Source organism: Cherax quadricarinatus, unplaced genomic scaffold (genome assembly GCF_038502225.1).
Source record: "Cherax quadricarinatus isolate ZL_2023a unplaced genomic scaffold, ASM3850222v1 Contig66, whole genome shotgun sequence".
NCBI lineage: Eukaryota > Metazoa > Arthropoda > Malacostraca > Decapoda > Parastacidae > Cherax > Cherax quadricarinatus.
Window position 1 is genome coordinate 223,201 of NW_027195092.1, and position 11,693 is coordinate 234,893.

The following is an 11,693-nucleotide window of genomic DNA, read 5'->3' on the forward strand; positions in this document are numbered from 1 at the left end:
CAAAGGAAGACACGGTGCTGTGGCTTATATCTCTGTCTATGTCGGATATGAGGATGAGGAACAGGATGGGAACCAGTACTGTACCTTGTGGAACACTGGGAACCAGTATTGTACCTTGTGGAACACTGGGAGCCAGTACTGTACCTTTTGGAACACTGGGAGACAGTACTGTACCTTGTGGAACACTGGGAACCAGTACTGTGCCTTGTGGAACACTGGGAGACAGTATTGTACCTTGTGGAACACTGGGAACCAGTACTGTGCCTTGTGGGACACTGGGAACCAGTACTGTGCCTTGTGGAACACTGGAAGAAAGTACTGTACCTTGTGGAACACTGGGAACCAGTACTGTGCCTTGTGGAACACTGGGAGACAGTACTGTACCTTGTGGAACACTGGGAACCAGTACTGTGCCTTGTGGAACACTGGGAACCAGTACTGTACCTTGTGGAACACTGGGAGCCAGTACTGTGCCTTGTGGAACACTGGGAGCCAGTACTGTGCCCTGTGGAACACTGGGAGACAGTACTGTACCTTGTAGAACACTGGGAGCCAGTACTGTACCTTGTGGAACACTGGGAGCCAGTACTGTACCTTGTGGAACACTGGGAGCCAGTACTGTACCTTGTGGAACACTGGGAGCCAGTACTGTGCCTTGTGGAACACTGGGAGCCAGTACTGTACCTTGTGGAACACTGGGAGCCAGTACTGTACCTTGTGGAACACTGGGAGCCAGTACTGTACCTTGTGGAACACTGGGAGCCAGTACTGTACCTTGTGGAACACTGGGAGCGAGTACTGTACCTTGTGGAACACTGGGAGCCAGTACTGTACCTTGTGGAACACTGTGAGCCAGTACTGTACCTTGTGGAACACTGGGAGCCAGTACTGTACCTTGTGGAACACTGGGAGCCAGTACTGTACCTTGTGGAACACTGGGAGACCAGTACTGTACCTTGTGGAACACTGGGAGACAGTACTGTACCTTGTGGAACACTGGGAGCCAGTACTGTACCTTGTGGAACACTGGGAGCCAGTACTGTACCTTGTGGAACACTGGGAGCCAGTACTGTACCTTGTGGAACACTGGGAGCCAGTACTGTACCTTGTGGAACACTGGGAGCGAGTACTGTACCTTGTGGAACACTGGGAGCCAGTACTGTACCTTGTGGAACACTGGGAACCAGTACTGTACCTTGTAGAACACTGGGAGAAAGTACTGTACCTTTTGGAACACTGGGAGCGAGTACTGTACCTTGTGGAAAACTGGGAGATAGTACTGCACCTTGTGGAACACTGGGAGATAGTACTGCACCTTGTGGAACACTGGGAGATAGTACTGTACCTTGTGGAACACTGGGAGATAGTACTGCACCTTGTGGAACACTAGGAGATAGTACTGCACCTTGTGGAACACTGGGAGATAGTACTGCACCTTGTGGAACACTGGGAGATAGTACACCTTGTGGAACACTGGGAGATAGTACTGCACCTTGTGGAACACTGGGAGATAGTACTGCACCTTGTGGAACACTGGGAGATAGTACTGCACCTTGTGGAACACTGGGAGATAGTACTGCACCTTGTGGAACACTGGGAGATAGTACTGCACCTTGTGGAACACTGGGAGATAGTACTGCACCTTGTGGAACACTGGGAGCCAGTACTGTACCTTGTGGAACACTGGGAGATAGTACTGCACCTTGTGGAACACTGGGAGATAGTACTGCACCTTGTGGAACACTGGGAGATAGCACTGCACCTTGTGGAACACTGGGAGATAGTACTGCACCTTGTGGAACACTGGGAGCCAGTACTGTACCTTGTGGAACACTGGGAGCCAGTACTGTACCTTGTGGAACACTGGGAGCCAGTACTGTACCTTGTGGAACACTGGGAGCCAGTACTGTACCTTGTGGAACACTGGGAGACAGTACTGTACCTTGTGGAACACTGGGAGCCAGTACTGTACCTTGTGGAACACTGGGAGCCAGTACTGTACCTTGTGGAACACTGGGAGCCAGTACTGTACCTTGTGGAACACTGGGAGATAGTACTGTACCTTGTGGAACACTGGGAGCCAGTACTGTACCTTGTGGAACACTGGGAGCCAGTACTGTCCCTTGTGGAACACTGGGAGCCAGTACTGTACCTTGTGGAACACTGGGAGCCAGTACTGTACCTTGTGGAACACTGGGAGCCAGTACTGTACCTTGTGGAACACTGGGAGCCAGTACTGTGCCTTGTGGAACACTGGGAGATAGTACTGCACCTTGTGGAACACTGGGAGATAGTACTGCACCTTGTGGAACACTGGGAGCCAGTACTGTGCCTTGTGGAACACTGGGAGATAGTACTGCACCTTGTGGAACACTGGGAGATAGTACTGCACCTTGTGGAACACTGGGAGATAATACTGCACCTTGTGGAAAACTGGGAGATAGTACTGCACCTTGTGGAACACTGGGAGATAGTACTGCACCTTGTGGAACACTGGGAGATAGTACTGCACCTTGTGGAACACTGGGAGATAGTACTGCACCTTGTGGAACACTGGGAGATAGTACTGCACCTTGTGGAACACTGGGAGATAGTACTGCACCTTGTGGAACACTGGGAGATAGTACTGCACCTTGTGGAACACTGGGAGATAGTACTGCACCTTGTGGAACACTGGGAGCCAGTACTGTACCTTGTGGAACACTGGGAGCCAGTACTGTACCTTGTGGAACACTGGGAGCCAGTACTGTACCTTGTGGAACACTGGGAACCAGTACTGTACCTTGTGGAACACTGGGAACCAGTACTGTACCTTGTGGAACACTGGGAACCAGTACTGTACCTTGCGGAACACTGGGAACCAGTACTGTACCTTGTGGAACACTGGGAACCAGTACTGTACCTTGTGGAACACTTGGAACCAGTACTGTACCTTGTGGAACACTGGGAGACAGTACTGTACCTTGTGGAACACTGGGAGCCAGTACTGTACCTTGTGGAACACTGGGAGCCAGTACTGTACCTTGTGGAACACTGGGAGCCAGTACTGTACCTTGTGGAACACTGGGAGACAGTACTGTACCTTGTGGAACACTGGGAACCAGTACTGTACCTTGTGGAACACTGGGAGCCAGTACTGTACCTTGTGCAACACTGGGAGCCAGTACTGTACCTTGTGGAACACTGGGAGCCAGTACTGTACCTTGTGGAACACTGGGAGACACCTTGTGGAACACTGGGAGACAGTACTGTACCTTGTGGAACACTGGGAACCAGTACTGTACCTTGTGGAACACTGGGAGACCAGTACTGTACCTTGTGGAACACTGGGAGATAGTACACCTTGTGGAACACTGGGAGCCAGTACTGTACCTTGTGGAACACTGGGAACCAGTACTGTACCTTGTGGAACACTGGGAACCAGTACTGTACCTTGTGGAACACTGGGAGACAGTACTGTACCTTGTGGAACACTGGGAGACAGTACTGTACCTTGTGGAACACTGGGAGCCAGTACTGTACCTTGTGGAACACTGGGAGCCAGTACTGTACCTTGTGGAACACTGGGAGCCAGTACTGTACCTTGTGGAACACTGGGAGCCAGTACTGTACCTTGTGGAACACTGGGAGCCAGTACTGTACCTTGTGGAACACTGGGAGCCAGTACTGTACCTTGTGGAACACTGGGAGACAGTACTGTACCTTGTGGAACACTGGGAGACAGTACTGTACCTTGTGGAACACTGGGAGCCAGTACTGTACCTTGTGGAACACTGGGAACCAGTACTGTACCTTGTGGAACACTGGGAGCCAGTACTGTACCTTGTGGAACACTGGGAGACAGTACTGTACCTTGTGGAACACTGGGAGCCAGTACTGTACCTTGTGGAACACTGGGAGCCAGTACTGTACCTTGTGGAACACTGGGAGCCAGTACTGTACCTTGTGGAACACTGGGAACCAGTACTGTACCTTGTGGAACACTGGGAGCCAGTACTGTACCTTGTGGAACACTGGGAGACAGTACTGTACCTTGTGGAACACTGGGAGCCAGTACTGTACCTTGTGGAACACTGGGAACCAGTACTGTACCTTGTGGAACACTGGGAGACAGTACTGTACCTTGTGGAACACTGGGAACCAGTACTGTACCTTGTGGAACACTGGGAACCAGTACTGTACCTTGTGGAACACTGGGAGCCAGTACTGTACCTTGTGGAACACTGGGAGCCAGTACTGTACCTTGTGGAACACTGGGAGCCAGTACTGTACCTTGTGGAACACTGGGAACCAGTACTGTACCTTGTGGAACACTGGGAACCAGTACTGTACCTTGTGGAACACTGGGAGCCAGTACTGTACCTTGTGGAACACTGGGAGACAGTACTGTACCTTGTGGAACACTGGGAGCCAGTACTGTACCTTGTGGAACACTGGGAGCCAGTACTGTACCTTGTGGAACACTGGGAGCCAGTACTGTACCTTGTGGAACACTGGGAGCCAGTACTGTACCTTGTGGAACACTGGGAGCCAGTACTGTACCTTGTGGAACACTGGGAGCCAGTACTGCACCTTGTGGAACACTGGGAGCCAGTACTGTACCTTGTGGAACACTGGGAGCCAGTACTGTACCTTGTGGAACACTGGGAGCCAGTACTGTACCTTGTGGAACACTTGGAGCCAGTACTGTACCTCGTGGAACACTGGGAGCCAGTACTGTACCTTGTGGAACACTGGGAACCAGTTCTGTACCTTGTAGAACACTGGGAGCCAGTACTGTACCTTGTGGAACACTGGGAGACAGTTCTGTACCTTGTGGAACACTGGGAGCCAGTACTGTACCTTGTGGAACACTGGGAACCAGTACTGTACCTTGTGGAACACTGGGAACCAGTACTGTACCTTGTGGAACACTGGGAGCCAGTACTGTACCTTGTGGAACACTGGGAACCAGTACTGTACCTTGTGGAACACTGGGAACCAGTACTGTACCTTGTGGAACACTGGGAACCAGTACTGTACCTTGTGGAACACTGGGAACCAGTACTGTACCTTGTGGAACACTGGGAACCAGTACTGTACCTTGTGGAACACTGGGAACCAGTACTATACCTTGTGGAACACTGGGAACCAGTACTGTACCTTGTGGAACACTGGGAACCAGTACTGTACCTTGTGGAACACTGGGAACCAGTACTGTACCTTGTGGAACACTGGGAACCAGTACTGTACCTTGTGGAACACTGGGAACCAGTACTGTACCTTGTGGAACACTGGGAACCAGTACTGTACCTTGTGGAACACTGGGAACCAGTACTGTACCTTGTGGAACACTGGGAGACAGTACTGCACCTTGTGGAACACTGGGAGCCAGTACTGTACCTTGTGGAACACTAGGAGCCGGTACTGTACCTTGTGGAACACTGGGAACCAGTACTGTACCTTGTGGAACACTGTGAACCAGTACTGTACCTTGTGGAACACTGGGAGACAGTACTGTACCTTGTGGAACACTGGGAACCAGTACAGTACCTTGTGGAACACTGGGAACCAGTACTGTACCTTGTGGAACACTGGGAACCAGTACTGTACCTTGTGGAACACTGGGAACCAGTACTGTACCTTGTGGAACACTGGGAACCAGTACTGTACCTTGTGGAACACTGGGAACCAGTACTGTACCTTGTGGAACACTGGGAACCAGTACTGTACCTTGTGGAACACTGGGAACCAGTACTGTACCTTGTGGAACACTGGGGACCAGTACTGTACCTTGTGGAACACTGGGAACCAGTACTGTACCTTGTGGAACACTGGGAACCAGTACTGTACCTTGTGGAACACTGGGAACCAGTACTGTACCTTGTGGAACACTGGGAACCAGTACTGTACCTTGTGGAACACTGGGAGCCAGTACTGTACCTTGTGGAACACTGGGAACCAGTACTGTACCTTGTGGAACACTGGGAGCCAGTACTGTACCTTGTGGAACACTGGGAGCCAGTACTGTACCTTGTGGAACACTGGGAGCCAGTACTGTACCTTGTGGAACACTGGGAACCAGTACTGTACCTTGTGGAACACTGGGAACCAGTACTGTACCTTGTGGAACACTGGGAACCAGTACTGTACCTTGTGGAACACTGGGAACCAGTACTGTACCTTGTGGAACACTGGGAACCAGTACTGTACCTTGTGGAACACTGGGAACCAGTACTGTACCTTGTGGAACACTGGGAGCCAGTACTGTACCTTGTGGAACACTGGGTGCCAGTACTGTGCCTTGTGGAACACTGGGAACCAGTACTGTACCTTGTGGAACACTGGGAACCAGTATTGAACCTTGTGGAACACTGGGAACCAGTACTGTACCTTGTGGAACACTGGGAGCCAGTACTGTACCTTGTGGAACACTGGGAACCAGTACTGTACCTTGTGGAACACTGGGAGCCAGTACTGTACCTTGTGGAACACTGGGAACCAGTACTGTACCTTGTGGAACACTGGGAGCCAGTACTGTACCTTGTGGAACACTGGGAGCCAGTACTGTACCTTGTGGAACACTGGGAACCAGTACTGTACCTTGTGGAACACTGGGAGCCAGTACTGTACCTTGTGGAACACTGGGAGCCAGTACTGTACCTTGTGGAACACTGGGAGCCAGTACTGTACCTTGTGGAACACTGGGAGACAGTACTGTACCTTGTGGAACACTGGGAGACAGTACTGTACCTTGTGGAACACTGGGAGCCAGTACTGTACCTTGTGGAACACTGGGAGACAGTACTGTACCTTGTGGAACACTGGGAACCAGTACTGTACCTTGTGGAACACTGGGACCAGTACTGTACCTTGTGGAACACTGGGAACCAGTACTGTACCTTGTGGAACACTGGGAACCAGTACTGTACCTTGTGGAACACTGGGAGCCAGTACTGTACCTTGTGGAACACTGGGAGCCAGTACTGTACCTTGTGGAACACTGGGAGCCAGTACTGTACCTTGTGGAACACTGGGAGACAGTACTGTACCTTGTGGAACACTGGGAGCCAGTACTGTACCTTGTGGAACACTGGGAGCCAGTACTGTACCTTGTGGAACACTGGGAGCCAGTACTGTACCTTGTGGAACACTGGGAACCAGTACTGTACCTTGTGGAACACTGGGAACCAGTACTGTACCTTGTGGAACACTGGGAGCCAGTACTGTACCTTGTGGAACACTGGGAGACAGTACTGTACCTTGTGGAACACTGGGAGACAGTACTGTACCTTGTGGAACACTGGGAACCAGTACTGTACCTTGTGGAACACTGGGAGCCAGTACTGTACCTTGTGGAACACTGGGAGCCAGTACTGTACCTTGTGGAACACTGGGAACCAGTACTGTACCTTGTGGAACACTGGGAACCAGTACTGTACCTTGTGGAACACTGGGAGCCAGTACTGTACCTTGTGGAACACTGGGAACCAGTACTGTACCTTGTGGAACACTGGGAACCAGTACTGTACCTTGTGGAACACTGGGAGCCAGTACTGTACCTTGTGGAACACTGGGAGCCAGTACTGTACCTTGTGGAACACTGGGAGCCAGTACTGTACCTTGTGGAACACTGGGAACCAGTACTGTACCTTGTGGAACACTGGGAACCAGTACTGTACCTTGTGGAACACTGGGAACCAGTACTGTACCTTGTGGAACACTGGGAACCAGTACTGTACCTTGTGGAACACTGGGAACCAGTACTGTACCTTGTGGAACACTGGGAACCAGTACTGTACCTTGTGGAACACTGCCAGGTACCTTGTGGAACACCAGTACTGTACCTTGTGGAACACTGGGAGCCAGTACTGTACCTTGTGGAACACTGGGAGCCAGTACTGTACCTTGTGGAACACTGGGAGCCAGTACTGTACCTTGTGGAACACTGGGAGCCAGTACTGTACCTTGTGGAACACTGGGAACCAGTACTGTACCTTGTGGAACACTGGGAACCAGTACTGTACCTTGTGGAACACTGGAGCCAGTATTGAACCTTGTGGAACACTGGGAGCCAGTACTGTACCTTGTGGAACACTGGGAGCCAGTATTGTACCTTGTGGAACACTGGGAGCCAGTACTGTACGTTGTGGAACAGGAACACTGGGAGCCAGTACTGTACCGTGTGGAACACTGGGAGCCAGTACTGTACCTTGTGGAACACTGGGAGCCAGTACTGTACCTTGTGGAACACTGGGAGCCAGTACTGTACCTTGTGGAACACTGGGAGCCAGTACTGTACCTTGTGGAACACTGGGAGCCAGTACTGTACCTTGTGGAACACTGGGAGCCAGTACTGTACCTTGTGGAACACTGGGAGCCAGTACTGTACCTTGTGGAACACTGGGAACCAGTACTGTACCTTGTGGAACACTGGGAACCAGTACTGTACCTTGTGGAACACTGGGAACCAGTACTGTACCTTGTGGAACACTGGGAGCCAGTACTGTACCTTGTGGAACACTGGGAGCCAGTACTGTACCTTGTGGAACACTGGGAGCCAGTACTGTACCTTGTGGAACACTGGGATACAGTACTGTACCTTGTGGAACACTGGGAACCAGTACTGTACCTTGTGGAACACTGGGAGCCAGTACTGTACCTTGTGGAACACTGGGAGCCAGTACTGTACCTTGTGGAACACTGGGAGCCAGTACTGTACCTTGTGGAACACTGGGAACCAGTACTGTACCTTGTGGAACACTGGGAACCAGTACTGTACCTTGTGGAACACTGGGAGCCAGTACTGTACCTTGTGGAACACTGGGAACCAGTACTGTACCTTGTGGAACACTGGGAGCCAGTACTGTACCTTGTGGAACACTGGGAACCAGTACTGTACCTTGTGGAACACTGGGAGCCAGTACTGTACCTTGTGGAACACTGGGAACCAGTACTGTACCTTGTGGAACACTGGGAACCAGTACTGTACCTTGTGGAACACTGGGAACCAGTACTGTACCTTGTGGAACACTGGGAGCCAGTACTGTACCTTGTGGAACACTGGGAACCAGTACTGTACCTTGTGGAACACTGGGAGCCAGTACTGTACCTTGTGGAACACTGGGAACCAGTACTGTACCTTGTGGAACACTGGGAACCAGTACTGTACCTTGTGGAACACTGGGAGCCAGTACTGTACCTTGTGGAACACTGGGAGCCAGTACTGTACCTTGTGGAACACTGGGAACCAGTACTGTACCTTGTGGAACACTGGGAACCAGTACTGTACCTTGTGGAACACTGGGAACCAGTACTGTACCTTGTGGAACACTGGGAACCAGTACTGTACCTTGTGGAACACTGGGAACCAGTACTGTACCTTGTGGAACACTGGGAACCAGTACTGTACCTTGTGGAACACTGGGAACCAGTACTGTACCTTGTGGAACACTGGGAACCAGTACTGTACCTTGTGGAACACTGGGAACCAGTACTGTACCTTGTGGAACACTGGGAACCAGTACTGTACCTTGTGGAACACTGGGAACCAGTACTGTACCTTGTGGAACACTGGGAGCAAGTACTGTACCTTGTGGAACACTGGGAGCCGGTACTGTACCTTGTGGAACACTGGGAACCAGTACTGTACCTTGTGGAACACTGGGAACCAGTACTGTACCTTGTGGAACACTGGGAACCAGTACTGTACCTTGTGGAACACTGGGAGCCAGTACTGTGCCTTGTGGAACACTGGGAACCAGTACTGTACCTCGTGGAACACTTGGAGCCAGTACTGTACCTTGTGGAACACTGGGAACAAGTACTGTACCTTGTAGAACACTGGGAGCCAGTACTGTACCTTGTGGAACACTGGGAGCCAGTACTGTACCTTGTGGAACACTGGGAACCAGTACTGTACCTTGTGGAACACTGGGAGCCAGTACTGTGCCTTGTGGAACACTGGGAGACAGTACTGTACCTTGTGGAACACTGGGTGCCAGTACTGTACCTTGTGGAACACTGGGAGACAGTACTGTACCTTGTGGAACACTGGGAGACAGTACTGTACCTTGTGGAACACTGAGAGACAGTACTGTGCCTTGTGGAACACTGGGAGACAGTACTGTACCTTGTAGAACACTGGGAACCAGTACTGTACCTTGTGGAACACTGGGAACCAGTACTGTACCTTGTGGAACACTGGGAACCAGTACTGTACCTTGTGGAACACTGGGAACCAGTACTGTACCTTGTGGAACACTGGGAGCCAGTACGGTACCTTGTGGAACACTGGGAACCAGTACTGTACCTTGTGGAACACTGGGAGCCAGTACTGTACCTTGTGGAACACTGGGAGCCAGTACTGTACCTTGTGGAACACTGGGAGCCAGTACTGTACCTTGTGGAACACTGGGAACCAGTACTGTACCTTGTGGAACACTGGGAGCCAGTACTGTACCTTGTGGAACACTGGGAGCCAGTACTGTACCTTGTGGAACACTGGGAACCAGTACTGTACCTTGTGGAACACTGGGAGCCAGTACTGTACCTTGTGGAACACTGGGAACCAGTACTGTACCTTGTGGAACACTGGGAGCCAGTACTGTACCTTGTGGAACACTGGGAGCCAGTACTGTACCTTGTGGAACACTGGGAGCCAGTACTGTACCTTGTGGAACACTGGGAGACAGTACTGTACCTTGTGGAACACTGGGAGCCAGTACTGTACCTTGTGGAACACTGGGAACCAGTACTGTACCTTGTGGAACACTGGGAGCCAGTACTGTACCTTGTGGAACACTGGGAGCCAGTACTGTACCTTGTGGAACACTGGGAACCAGTACTGTACCTTGTGGAACACTGGGAACCAGTACTGTACCTTGTGGAACACTGGGAGCCAGTACTGTACCTTGTGGAACACTGGGAACCAGTACTGTACCTTGTGGAACACTGGGAACCAGTACTGTACCTTGTGGAACACTGGGAACCAGTACTGTACCTTGTGGAACACTGGGAACCAGTACTGTACCTTGTGGAACACTGGGAGCCAGTACTGTACCTTGTGGAACACTGGGAACCAGTACTGTACCTTGTGGAACACTGGGAACCAGTACTGTACCTTGTGGAACACTGGGAACCAGTACTGTACCTTGTGGAACACTGGGAACCAGTACTGTACCTTGTGGAACACTGGGAACCAGTACTGTACCTTGTGGAACACTGGGAACCAGTACTGTACCTTGTGGAACACTGGGAACCAGTACTGTACCTTGTGGAACACTGGGAACCAGTACTGTACCTTGTGGAACACTGGGAGCCAGTACTGTACCTTGTGGAACACTGGGAGCCAGTACTGTACCTTGTGGAACACTGGGAGCCAGTACTGTACCTTGTGGAACACTGGGAGCCAGTACTGTACCTTGTGGAACACTGGGAGCCAGTACTGTACCTTGTGGAACACTGGGAACCAGTACTGTACCTTGTGGAACACTGGGAACCAGTACTGTACCTTGTGGAACACTGGGAGCCAGTACTGTACCTTGTGGAACACTGGGAGCCAGTACTGTACCTTGTGGAACACTGGGAACCAGTACTGTACCTTGTGGAACACTGGGAGCCAGTACTGTACCTTGTGGAACACTGGGAACCAGTACTGTACCTTGTGGAACACTGGGAACCAGTACTGTACCTTGTGGAACACTGGGAACCAG